We start from the raw sequence: 11,494 nt of genomic DNA on the forward strand, positions 1-11,494 counted from the left end.
ACTCCAATAGCAGAAGTATGAATTCTGTATTGTGGAGTTTTTTAGTAACATAATTAGGGGAGTTGGGAAGAGTATTGCACCTCTCCCTATTTTGATAACGAAGATCATGATGACCTTGAGAGCGACTCCGATGTCTGATAGGATTTAACTGAAAGAGCACAGAAATCCTACTATTTATACGGAGTGTATACAAAAGGTTTGGAGGTTGCCTGAAGAGAGGGTAGTTGAAGAAGATGACTCAGAGGATGAGGAAGACACGGCATGTCTTGATGCCGATGCCTTAAATAGGTGTAGGTCGGATGCAGAACGCATGTCGGTGCTTCATCATGGCATGCGTTCCCTCAATACTATTTGCGAAGATCTCCGGACTCGGCAGGCTACCATGCATCATAACTTGAAGACTCGTGCCCAGCGTGAGGATGAGCGTTGGGAACAGATGGAAGCTCAGCGCAAGTTCCAAGAAGATATGTTTGCACGCTTCCCACCCCAGGGGGTTCTTTTTCTAAGGAGGTTTCTGTGAGGCACGAGCGTTGTCGCCGCAGGACGGATGGCTCTGGCCCATCGGGAGCTCAGGAGCCATCTCTTTCTCAGGTGCCTTCCACTACCAGCAGCAAGTGGTTTAGGGATCTTATGGATTAGATGTTGTTTTTATTGTTCGTTTTATGTTTTATGTATTTCATTTTATTAGTTCGGATGTTAAACTTTGAATTCCGAAGTTAAATGTGAAATTGGTAGTTAAAATGTTGTTTGAATTTCATTTTTAATATAATATGGTTCTTTTCAAATTATGCATTGTTTTTATCGTTAATCCCACCTTCCCAAATTGTTTGGGGGTGGTATTATTTACTCTAGCATGATTTGTTATATGATCCTCCATTTTATAAGTTGTTCTGGAGTGATGGTTGAGAATATTGCCGATATGGGCATACCTATGATTAGATGTTGTGATAGGATGAAATCTAAAAGAGTTTAGAAGTTACTATTCTAAATTAAATCTAAAAGATATTCGGGTTGTTTTAGAATCAAGAATATAGGTTGTTTCTGTTTTCGGTTTTGGAATTTTTTTGTTTCCGGCAATTGCGTTAAAGCTTTTTGGCAACTTCCCGATTCGTTTTAGCAACTTAAAATGTCACAGCCCGAATTTCTAAACAATAACAAAGTGAATATTTGAGATAAAGAAAATCTCAAACATCACTAGGTTCACTTGTTTAAAAACCCAGACTATGACAGGGGATACTACACATACAAAGCCCTAACAGCCATGTCATAAAAGAATCAACTTAAATAACAAAAATCCCAACAATTATCCGCAATTTCTTTATTAAGATAACATCCTTCCAAATAAAACATCAAACAACTCTCCAAATAAATTCCTCACTACCATTTTCTCATTCCATGAAAAAGATAAACTACGTTATTACATTCTTCCAATAAAGAATCAGACCTAAAAGAAAACTAATGGACTACTCCAGGCACGAATCCCAATCACACGCCGCGGTTCCACTGCCTTCCACCTATGTTCCCAAGAACACACCCACGTTGCCAAAACAAAGCAAACATGGGTCAGCAAATTGAATTTGCTGGTATGAGTACACTAAATACATATAAACATTTCAAACTTTACTTATCCAACTAACACTTTAAATCTATCATAACCTAATCATTCTCAGCTTGGAAGACAGGTAGTTCCGTCATCTCAACCGGCATAGTTTCTTCCCAAGCAAAACTTCCATTTTATTAACTTCCATTTTATTAACTCATTCTAATAACTCCTTTTAATATCTAAATAATTGAATTACACTTACCGATGTCGATGTCCATTTGTATAAGGGTAGGGACGCCCCTCAAGACAAAATATTATTAAGTCCTACCCTCCTGGAAAAGAAAGTTAGAACTTGTATATATAACATATGTAGATATTCTATATGTATTCAAAGGTAAACCCAATCACACTCGTATAAACAAATCCATTTCTCTTATCAATTAATCAATTACTTTTCTTATACACCCACCCTTTAGTACCTACTCCACGATTTGCACTCCACACATTTGCCAAATCACACATTCCTGTGTGCCTCTCTCCCACCGAATACCACAATATCATAGCCATCTCTGGGCTTTCATACACATATTTCACAGCCTCTTTGAGCACAAAAACTCAGGTCATTCATGGCACATTCAATGAATACCTTAGGTCATTCCCGCCACATTCAAGGAATACCTATCATATCACTAACGGGCCATTCATGGCACATTCAATGAATGCCCTGGGTCATTCCCGCCACATTCAAGGAATACCCAATCCTACATTCCCGTACACTCAAGGAATACAACTAACCCGTAAAGGCGAATACCTTAGTTCCTCTTTAGGGCAGTCCACTACAATCTGGTCATTCATGGCACATTCAATGAATACCCGGTCATTCATGGCACATTCAATGAATACCCTTATATAACACTAACGGGCCATTTATGGCACATTCAATAAATGCCCACCTAACATATGACATCATCAGTCATAAAACTCAATTTCAAAACTTGAGGCGTGGAGAGTTCTAAAAGGGTGCGGTAAGTTTTGTTTACGCATTATTGTATTTTATTGCATAGATTATTTCAGAGAACGTAGGAATATCTTGATTCAATTATTTTTGGTTTACGCGTTATTAATTTCATGAATGTATAAGTGTCAGAACGTTGTGTATCGTAAAAGACTGAAAAATCACAAAGCAGTAAATACACGTACACAAGTATATTTATAAAGGTCCTAGCCTAAGTCAAACATGCTAGTAGTCCTAGACTTATCCTAATAGACCTAATCATAATTTTAGGAAAAAGTCAAATTTTCGAGTCAATTGGTCAAAGTCAACTCTAGTCAAAGTCAAAGTCAAAGTCCACTCTGGTCAACAGTCTATATTGGTCAACCTAACCTAAACTCCAAAAACCCAAAAGCCCAAAGCACTAGGGCCCATAGTCTAATTTAAGTCAAAAATAGAAAATCAAAAATTTAAAGCCTAAGCCCAACCCACGATTTTTGGGCCCAAGCCCAAATCAGACTTTACTCTTCATCTTCTTCTTCCTCCAGCACCTCTCCTCCACTCCAGCCACCACCGGCCATCCAATAAGACTCGTAGGTGTTACCTAACCAACACTATAAGGTATTCGGCCCAATCTCAAACCCAACCAAGGGTCGCTCTCCCCAACGCCATCGCCTCTCTCTCTCCTCAATCGCCACCACAAATTTCCAACCCTCAACACTTCTAATCTACTAAAAAATAACCTACATCAAAAACCCTACTTCTTTAGTTCATACAAAACCCACTTCCTTGATTCCCCAATTCCTCCCTCAAACTGGATCTATATTTCGCCTCCATTAACGCTTCTATTCCGAAGCTTCAACTTCGTGACTCTCCAATTGCACAATCAAACATCAACAATCTAATTCAAACTAAACATCAAACATCAACAATCAATTCAAACTAACAGTATAACATCACAACAAAAATTCCAACAAAACAATTTCTTTCAACCAACACAAAACAGGACGATTTGGGTGATTTGGGTTCTGGTGACGAAGCCAGTAACAACCAGTGTCAAGGCTTCAAATTCGTCAGAATTTATTTAATGTAGTACTTCAAAATAGTATCTAACAAACCCTTAACAGAGTTTTACATACTGCGGTACTGCCACAGTCGTATAAATCAGTCGTCACCATTAAAGGGGTTTACACTATCTCAATTCTGGAAAACAGTATTACTGGGATGAATAGCATAAACACATATAACAGGAAAAAAACTTCAAACTACTCACTGTTATAAACCAAACCGCTTTCCTTAAGCAGAAAACCCCCAAAGACTGAAGTCGACCGTCGCGCAAAACTGGACGATCTTTCTTGTTCAAACCCCCCTTTTTTTTCCTCTCAGTAAAACTCTCCTCTTTTTTTTCAAACTCTCGTTTTGTTTTTCCCAAAAAAACTCTACGTGAGAAACTTTATTTTCTAGTTTTTAAAACTTCTCAAAAAAAGGGATAACTCTTATCTAGTTATTTTACTTTTTTTTTATCCGTAACTCTTTTGGATATCCTATATCTATTTTATCTATTACATTATTATTATTATTATTATTATTATTATTATTATTATTATTATTATCTTTATTATTATTAGGAAAAATAAAATAAAAGACGAGGTGTTATAATATACACACCTTAAAAGGATCTCGTCCCGAGATTCAAGGTAGAGTGTCGAGAAAAGCTCGAGTGGTGCATCGCTTTATCTTATCTTCAAGTTCCTGTGTCACGTCATTTTCCCTTTCACTCCATCGCTTGCACTTTTACCAAGTTTACAATCCTCCTCCTAAGGTGTTTCACATCCCTATCTACTATCGTGATAGGCCTCACGTAAAAGTTACATCATCGTTCAACTCTAGCTCTCTGCCGGGTGAACAACCTCGATGGGATCTTTCACACATTTCCGTAGCATAGACACGTGGAAGACATCATGAATCATCGCTAAGTTAGGCGGCAAAGCAAGACGATACGCCAAACTACCAACGGAGGCTACTATCTCGTATGGTCCAATATATCGTGGACTCAACTTTCCTTTCATGCCAAACCTTATAACTCCTCTCATAGGGGAAACCTTCAAAAACACAAAATCGCCTACAGAAAACTCTACCCGTTTCCTCTTCAAATCTGCATAACTTTTTTCGCCGCCTACTGTCTTTGTCTTAATCCTTTCTCTAATGACTTTAACTGTTCAGATGTCTCTCTCACTATCTCAGGCCCAAGCAATACTCGGTCTCCCACATCTGCCCAACAAGCAGGTGATCGACATGGACGCCCATACAAAGCCTCAAAGGGTGCCATACCAATGCTCGACTGGAAACTGTTATTATATGCAAAGTCCACCAAAGGTAAATGCTCCTCCCATCCTCCACCAAAATCCATTACACAAGAGCGTAACATATCTTCTAATATCTGATTCACCCTCTCCGTCTGTCCATCTGTCTGAGGGTGCTAAGCAGTACTCATCGCCAAACTAGTGCCCATAGCACGCTGAAAACTCTTCCAAAACTCGGAAGTGAACAAAGGATCACGATCTGAAACAATACTCACTGGAATCCCATCTAACCTGACCACTTCCCAAATGTACAAGGAAACCAACTTATCTGTATTTCTACGCACGTCAATAGGAATGAAATGAGCAGACTTCGTTAGACGATCAACAATAACCCAAATAGATTCATTACCTCTCCGAGACTTAGGCAAACCATCAATGAAATCCATAAAAATGTGCTCCCATTTCCACATCGGTATCTCTAATGGCTGCAATAATCCAAAAGGCCTCTGATGCTCTGCCTTAACCTGCTGACAAGTTAAACACTGAGAAATATATTCTCCGACATCTCTTTTCATTCCTTCCCACCAAAAGGTCCTCTTCAAGTCTTGGTACATCTTCGTTCCTCCAGGATGAATTGTAAACCGAGAACGATGAGCTTCATATAATATTTCCTTCTTTAACTCTGCATCATCAGGTACACATAATCTCTCATGAAATCTCAATCCTCCATCAGAATCTACTACCCAATCAGATGGACAATCATCTAAAATATCAATGACCAGATCATCCAACCGACTCAAAAGAAAACGGTCTCTGTGTTGCATGGCAATCACTCTACTGAAAATCACCGGCCTAACCTCCAAACTACATATATACCCCTCATCTGTATCTGGTGTAGTCCGGACATCATAAGCTGCTATAGTCTCTAAACTCTTCCACTCTTGCACCATAAGAGTGGTCAAAACACCAGGCAATCGACTAAGTGCATCCGCAACTACATTGCCCTTGCCTGGGTGATACTGAATCTCGAAGTCATAACTACTTATGAACTCCATCCATCTCTGCTATCTCATATTCAACTCTTTCTGTGAATAAAGATACTTCAAACTCTTGTGATCTATGTAAAGCTCGAACTTCTCACCATATAAATAATGTCTCCACACTTTCAAAACAAAAACCACTGCCGCTAACTCCAGGTCATGAGTAGGATAACGTCTCTCGTGTATCTTCAACTGTCGTGAAGCATACGACACCACCTTCTGATCTTGCATTAACACACAACCCAAACCAGTTCCACTAGCATCTGTAAAAACCACTAGTTTTCCGCCTCTAGTCGGGATTACTAGAATTGGAGCTGTAGTCAACCTCTGTTTCAATTCTAGGAAAGCTTTCTCACAATCATTAGTCCACATAAACTTCACATCTTTCCTAGTTAACTTGGTGAGCGGAGCTGCAATAAGTGAGAACTTCTCAATAAATCTCCGATAATATCCAGCTAACCCCAAGAAACTTCTAATCTCTGTAACAGTGGTTGGTTGTTTCCATTCTTTCACTGCAGCAACCTTCTCAGGGTCCACAGCAATCCCTTCACTAGATACCACGTGTCCCAAGAAACGAATTTCTTCTTCCCAAAAATGACACTTGCTAAACTTAGCATACAACTTCTGTTCCCGGAACGTCAGCATCACTATCTTCAAATGCATCTTATGTTCTTCTGTGTTTTGTGAATACACTAAAATGTCATCAATGAAAACAATCACAAATTTATCCAAAAAGGGCCTGAATATACGATTCATCAGGTCCATAAAGAATGCAGGTGCATTCGTCAACCCAAAAGGCATCACAGAAAACTCATACAACCCATACCGAGTCCTAAATGCAGTCAAAGGAATACTCTTCTCTTCAACTCCCATCTGGTAATAACCAGTCCTTAAATCAAACTTTGAAAATATCTTAGCCCCTTTCAACTGATCCAACAGGTCATCAATCCTAGGAAGCGGATACTTATTTTTTATAGTCACCTGGTTCAAATCCCTGAAGTCAATACACATCCTTAAAGTACCATCCTTCTTGGAAACAAAGATAGCAGGCGCACCCCATGGTGAGTTGCTTGGTCGTCATATGAACCCCGGGTCATACACACCTTAAAAGATTCAAACCCATATACTCAAAAAGATATGGTTAAGCCAAAACAAAATCGTAAACATTAAACTCTTTACCCCTTTCCGAGTAATTCCTCGACTTGCACTTTCATTTCGCCCAATAGCTTAGGTGCCAACTGTAAAGCCGACTTTGAAACCGTGCAGTCCCCGGTAACAAGTCTATCTGAAACTCCACCTCCCTCTTGGGTGGCAACCCCGAATCTCTGAAAAACATCTTGAAGTCTATCACTACTTCCACATCAGCGATATCCCTCGTGGGTATCTCTATGAGAGCACAGAAACTAGACATCACCGAGTCCTCCTTACTAAACACGGTGTGAATCAACCTCGGCATGCCGGTGTATTCACTATAACCTCCCTCCTTGCACAATCCAAGGTAACATGATAACGCGTCAACCAATCCATACCAAGTATGAAATGGAAACCCTCAAACCCCAAAACGATCAAGTCTACCATAAAGACACGTTCTAAGAAACACAACTTAAAACCTTTGCACTTGTCATACAAGGTAACAGAACCTCCTAACGGTGTCTCAACACACAAGGGCTTAGATAAAAGGGTAGTTTTAAAACTTTCTTTCTCAACATACTGACGAGATATAAAGGAATGTGAAGCACCCGAATCAAACAAAACTCTGAATGTAAATTGAGATGAACTAAAGGTACCTTCAACATTCCCAGGTCCTGGCATAGCTGCATAGGCTCTAGCACGAGTGACTGGTGCTGGTGCTCTGTTCTGCTGATTACCCTGCTTGGTAGGGCAATAACGAGATAAATGCCCCACCTGCTTACACTCCCAGCAAGCCCTTTCAATAGGAACTATGGCTCTGAGCATTGGTGCTGGTGCAGGTAAAAGTAATGCTGTTGGTCGATACGGAAGAGCGGGAGCTCGACCCTGAAGCTGAGGACCCTACCTCTGCCACTGATTCCCCTGAGGTCTAAAGCCTCCAGTCTGCCCCGGTGGCCTATAACCACCCTGCTGATGAAATCCTCCCTGGGGTCGGAATACACCCTGCTGATGAAATCCTCCCTGAAACCCCTGGGATGGTGGTCTCTGAAACGGAACCCTCTGAGGTACATCATAGGGCCTAAACCGATTCGGCTGCCTGCTCTCAAAAGGCCTAGGACCAACAATTGGTATCTCACCAAACTTCCTCTTCCCCCTCGACTCTCTTAGGGCTGCATTCTGCTCCTCATATCTCAAGGCCAAGTCCAACACACGATCAAAAGTGTCCCCATCAAAAGGAATCAACTTGCCGGACAAGTGACTCTCTAACCCACGTATGAACTTTTGGTTTTTCTTCTTGTCAAGATCCACAAGATAGGGAGCAAACCTCGATAACTTCATTAAACTTGGTCACACTTCCCGGAGTCAACTCGAGACTTCCTTTGCCTCGCCACGGGGAAAAACCTCAAATCTAACCTTGAAGTCTTCCAAGTCAAAGTTCTAGTGTCCGACTAGGGTGAGAGAGCTCGCCACCAAAACCTAGAACCTCAAGAAGCCAACCAACTCCGCGAACCTACGAGCTCAAATACATTTTCACAACTTTGAATCCAAGACTCGCTGCAATCGATTCCCAACACCAAGAATCGCTGCCCACCAAGAGTACCAAACTCCTTATTGCGCTTAGCAAAAGGATCTCCCTGAACTGGATGGTTATTCTGCATAGCCTGCAACAACTGATTCAACTGTACTCCTGACATCTGTACTGGAGTGTTCACTGCAAGTCCAATGGTATTTCCATTTCGTGTCTTAACCATGATCTACAGTTCAAACAAAACTCCCATTAATATTCACATATATCCAAAACTCTCAACACTATAACCCATATTCCACATCCGAGGATCACTTAGACTTTCCAACACTAAGCTAACTGATAACAGTGATTTTACGTATTCTAACTATCTATGCGTAAACACAAATAATCAAAATACGTAAATACGTGTTTATATCAATATTCCTACTCTCAATAATGAAGTAATATCAGAGAGTCAGGATTCGTCCACTCTTAAACCCTCAAGACTTAAATTGAATTCAACTAATCAAACCCAAAAGGAACAATGGTGAGAGTAATGATTTGATGTGAATTTTCTATTCTACCATTCCCAACAATTGAATCTAAACAAGACATAATATAAAGATTTGAACTTTATTTGTTTAAACTCAATTTGAAACTACTCATGCAATAATTTAATTAAACTAATAATGACAAATAAGTAAATCTAGGGATTTAAGCTAATAAATAAATGAAAATGAAACTAGATTATGGAGAACTAATTAACTTTATTTATCTAATAGGACAATAAGAACAAGATATGATTGAATGAATAACAACTATTTTATTTATCTAATGAATGATATTCAATGATTTAAATAACTAAGCTAAAACAAAGAATGAAACTAATTAATGGAATGAAAACTAAGTAATTAACTAATCTAGATCTAACTTTTTTTAACCCTAAACTCCATTAACATTAGCTTCCTAACCTAACTGCCATTAACAAAGAGTCAAGCTTTTGTTTTTATACTTCCAGATCCAAAAATCGTGCATGGGCTTGGATACATGTTTTGGGCCGGAAAATCGGGCCCAAAACCCAATTTCTTTAGTCCAAAATGGGCTCTTCAGCTGCAGTTGGCTTCGACAGATATGTTTTGTCCACTTCTGCTCCTCTGATTGGGCCAAGGCTTGGACCATTGGAAAGCTCTTTTCGAGCGGTTGTTTTGACATAACCAACTCCCAATTCGAGAGATCCGAGTCCAAAGATACGACGGCCGAGGAAGTTCTGGCGACTTGTGCACTCTTTTTACGCCGTGTTGACTTTTCAGCTTTTGACCGGGCTTTACAAAGGCTTTGTCTCCTTGAATCTTGGCCTTTATTCACGAGAACTCCTTAGCAACCGACCTTTGCTCCTTTATCTCGCTAAAGTGGCACATTTACGCACATAATAGACTTTGAAGCCCGAAATGCATAAAACACGTAATCGGTATTAACTCTTAATTATTACTCACATAATTGGTCTAAAAAAGTATGATTGTTAAGGGGTTAAAACTACAGTTTTGGGCTCTTATCAAACCACCCCAAACAGCATTTTGCTTGTCCTCAAGCAAAGATGAGAAATTAGAATAAGTGACCAAAAATGGAGTTTCTATCTACTCGTTTATTTGAGTCGCGATTGCATTGACCATATGCAACAAGGCCTTAAACCACTAGGAATTCCCTAGTGGACCGAGTTATAACCTCATTGAGAGTTTTTCTAGTGAAGGTACTCACAAACTTCATCTATACTACAACGACTAAGAAATAAAACTATTGTTTCCTCATTCATGTCTCAACTATCTATACATCTCACTAGCAATTGAATACAAGAATAATCATGTCGAAACTTAAGCTAATATATGCATAATAATCAATCATCTACGAATAAACATATATACAATGGGTAATGTATGGAATGCCTTACAGGTCCGTTTCTGAAAACTCGGAATAGCGTCCTTAAGTAGGTCCTCACATAAAAGTCAAGACAAAAATCACTCTGATTTTTCCGCTCAAGTTTCGCTACTCCAGTGTGCAGTGGGCACACTTTACCTTACAATCTCAATGACACACAAGGAAGCCGGAGTCGATCAAACACAACTGCCACTTACTATCACACTAACCTATTCCTAATTGAGCTAGAGGTCTTTATTAGGTGTTGCGGGGATTAGGAGATGGTTTAAGAAGGAAGGAAATGGATATACAAAAGGACAAGTCTGAGATAATAGAGTCTTCATATTATATAACTTAGAGAAAACCTTGTTATTTTCTTTTGCTTCTATACTTTGTTTCCATCATTAGCCATATTTTTCTTTTTTCTTTTCTTTGGCTTTTGACTCCCTTTTATTCTATTTTTGGAGTTTTTATTTATTTCTATTTTTCTTTTTTTTTCTTTTCTTTTCTTTGGATGGAAACTTCTTTTCTTTTTCTGAAGCAACTAACTAATTTTTGTTTACCACGGTTTTTCTCTTCTTCTTTCTTCACTCATTCTATTCTCGGACTTATTCTAGATTGGGTAAGTTGAATTTTTTTATTTTGTTTTGTTTTTGTAACAGGGTAAAGAAATTGTGGTTTATGGAAGGCTAAAGAAAGGCTCGAGAGGGCTTAATTAGCGGAAAATAATTCATAGGTTTGAATTTTTGGCTATATCGATCCAAAGAGGGCCTAAATTCTCGCTTAGGATATGGCATAGTGATCAAGCAAGTGGGCGTGTGATTTCTCTATCCGGATTTTACTTCTCCCTTGTGTCATTTCTCAAATATTTATTTCATATAAGGCTTTAGGCTATATTCTCACAGGATTTGTAGAATAAGTACTCTAGCCTAGATTTCAGAAACTTACTACTAACAATCATAGATACTCATGTAATATATTTATAGATAGATGCAAAGATTATTACCTACATATTAACCTAAGTTTCTAACAATTATTCCGATGCAAAAGCTACATTGAGACTTCTAG

General features: G+C 39.1%; 1 long non-coding RNA gene across 1 annotated transcript; it reads right to left on the reverse strand.

Annotated features, from left to right (window-relative positions):
- Positions 1-1,303: 1,303 nt before the first annotated feature.
- LOC147487199 (uncharacterized) lies at positions 1,304-8,299 on the reverse strand. The gene is made up of 2 exons (XR_015202169.1): positions 7,665-8,299; positions 1,304-1,514 (listed from the first exon to the last, which is right to left on the reverse strand). It is a non-coding gene; the product is annotated as an uncharacterized LOC147487199 (long non-coding RNA).
- Between the last annotated feature and the right edge of the window lie 3,195 nt (positions 8,300-11,494).

The sequence above is a fragment of the Coptis chinensis genome, chromosome 7, assembly GCF_015680905.1.
Source record: "Coptis chinensis isolate HL-2020 chromosome 7, ASM1568090v1, whole genome shotgun sequence".
NCBI lineage: Eukaryota > Viridiplantae > Streptophyta > Magnoliopsida > Ranunculales > Ranunculaceae > Coptis > Coptis chinensis.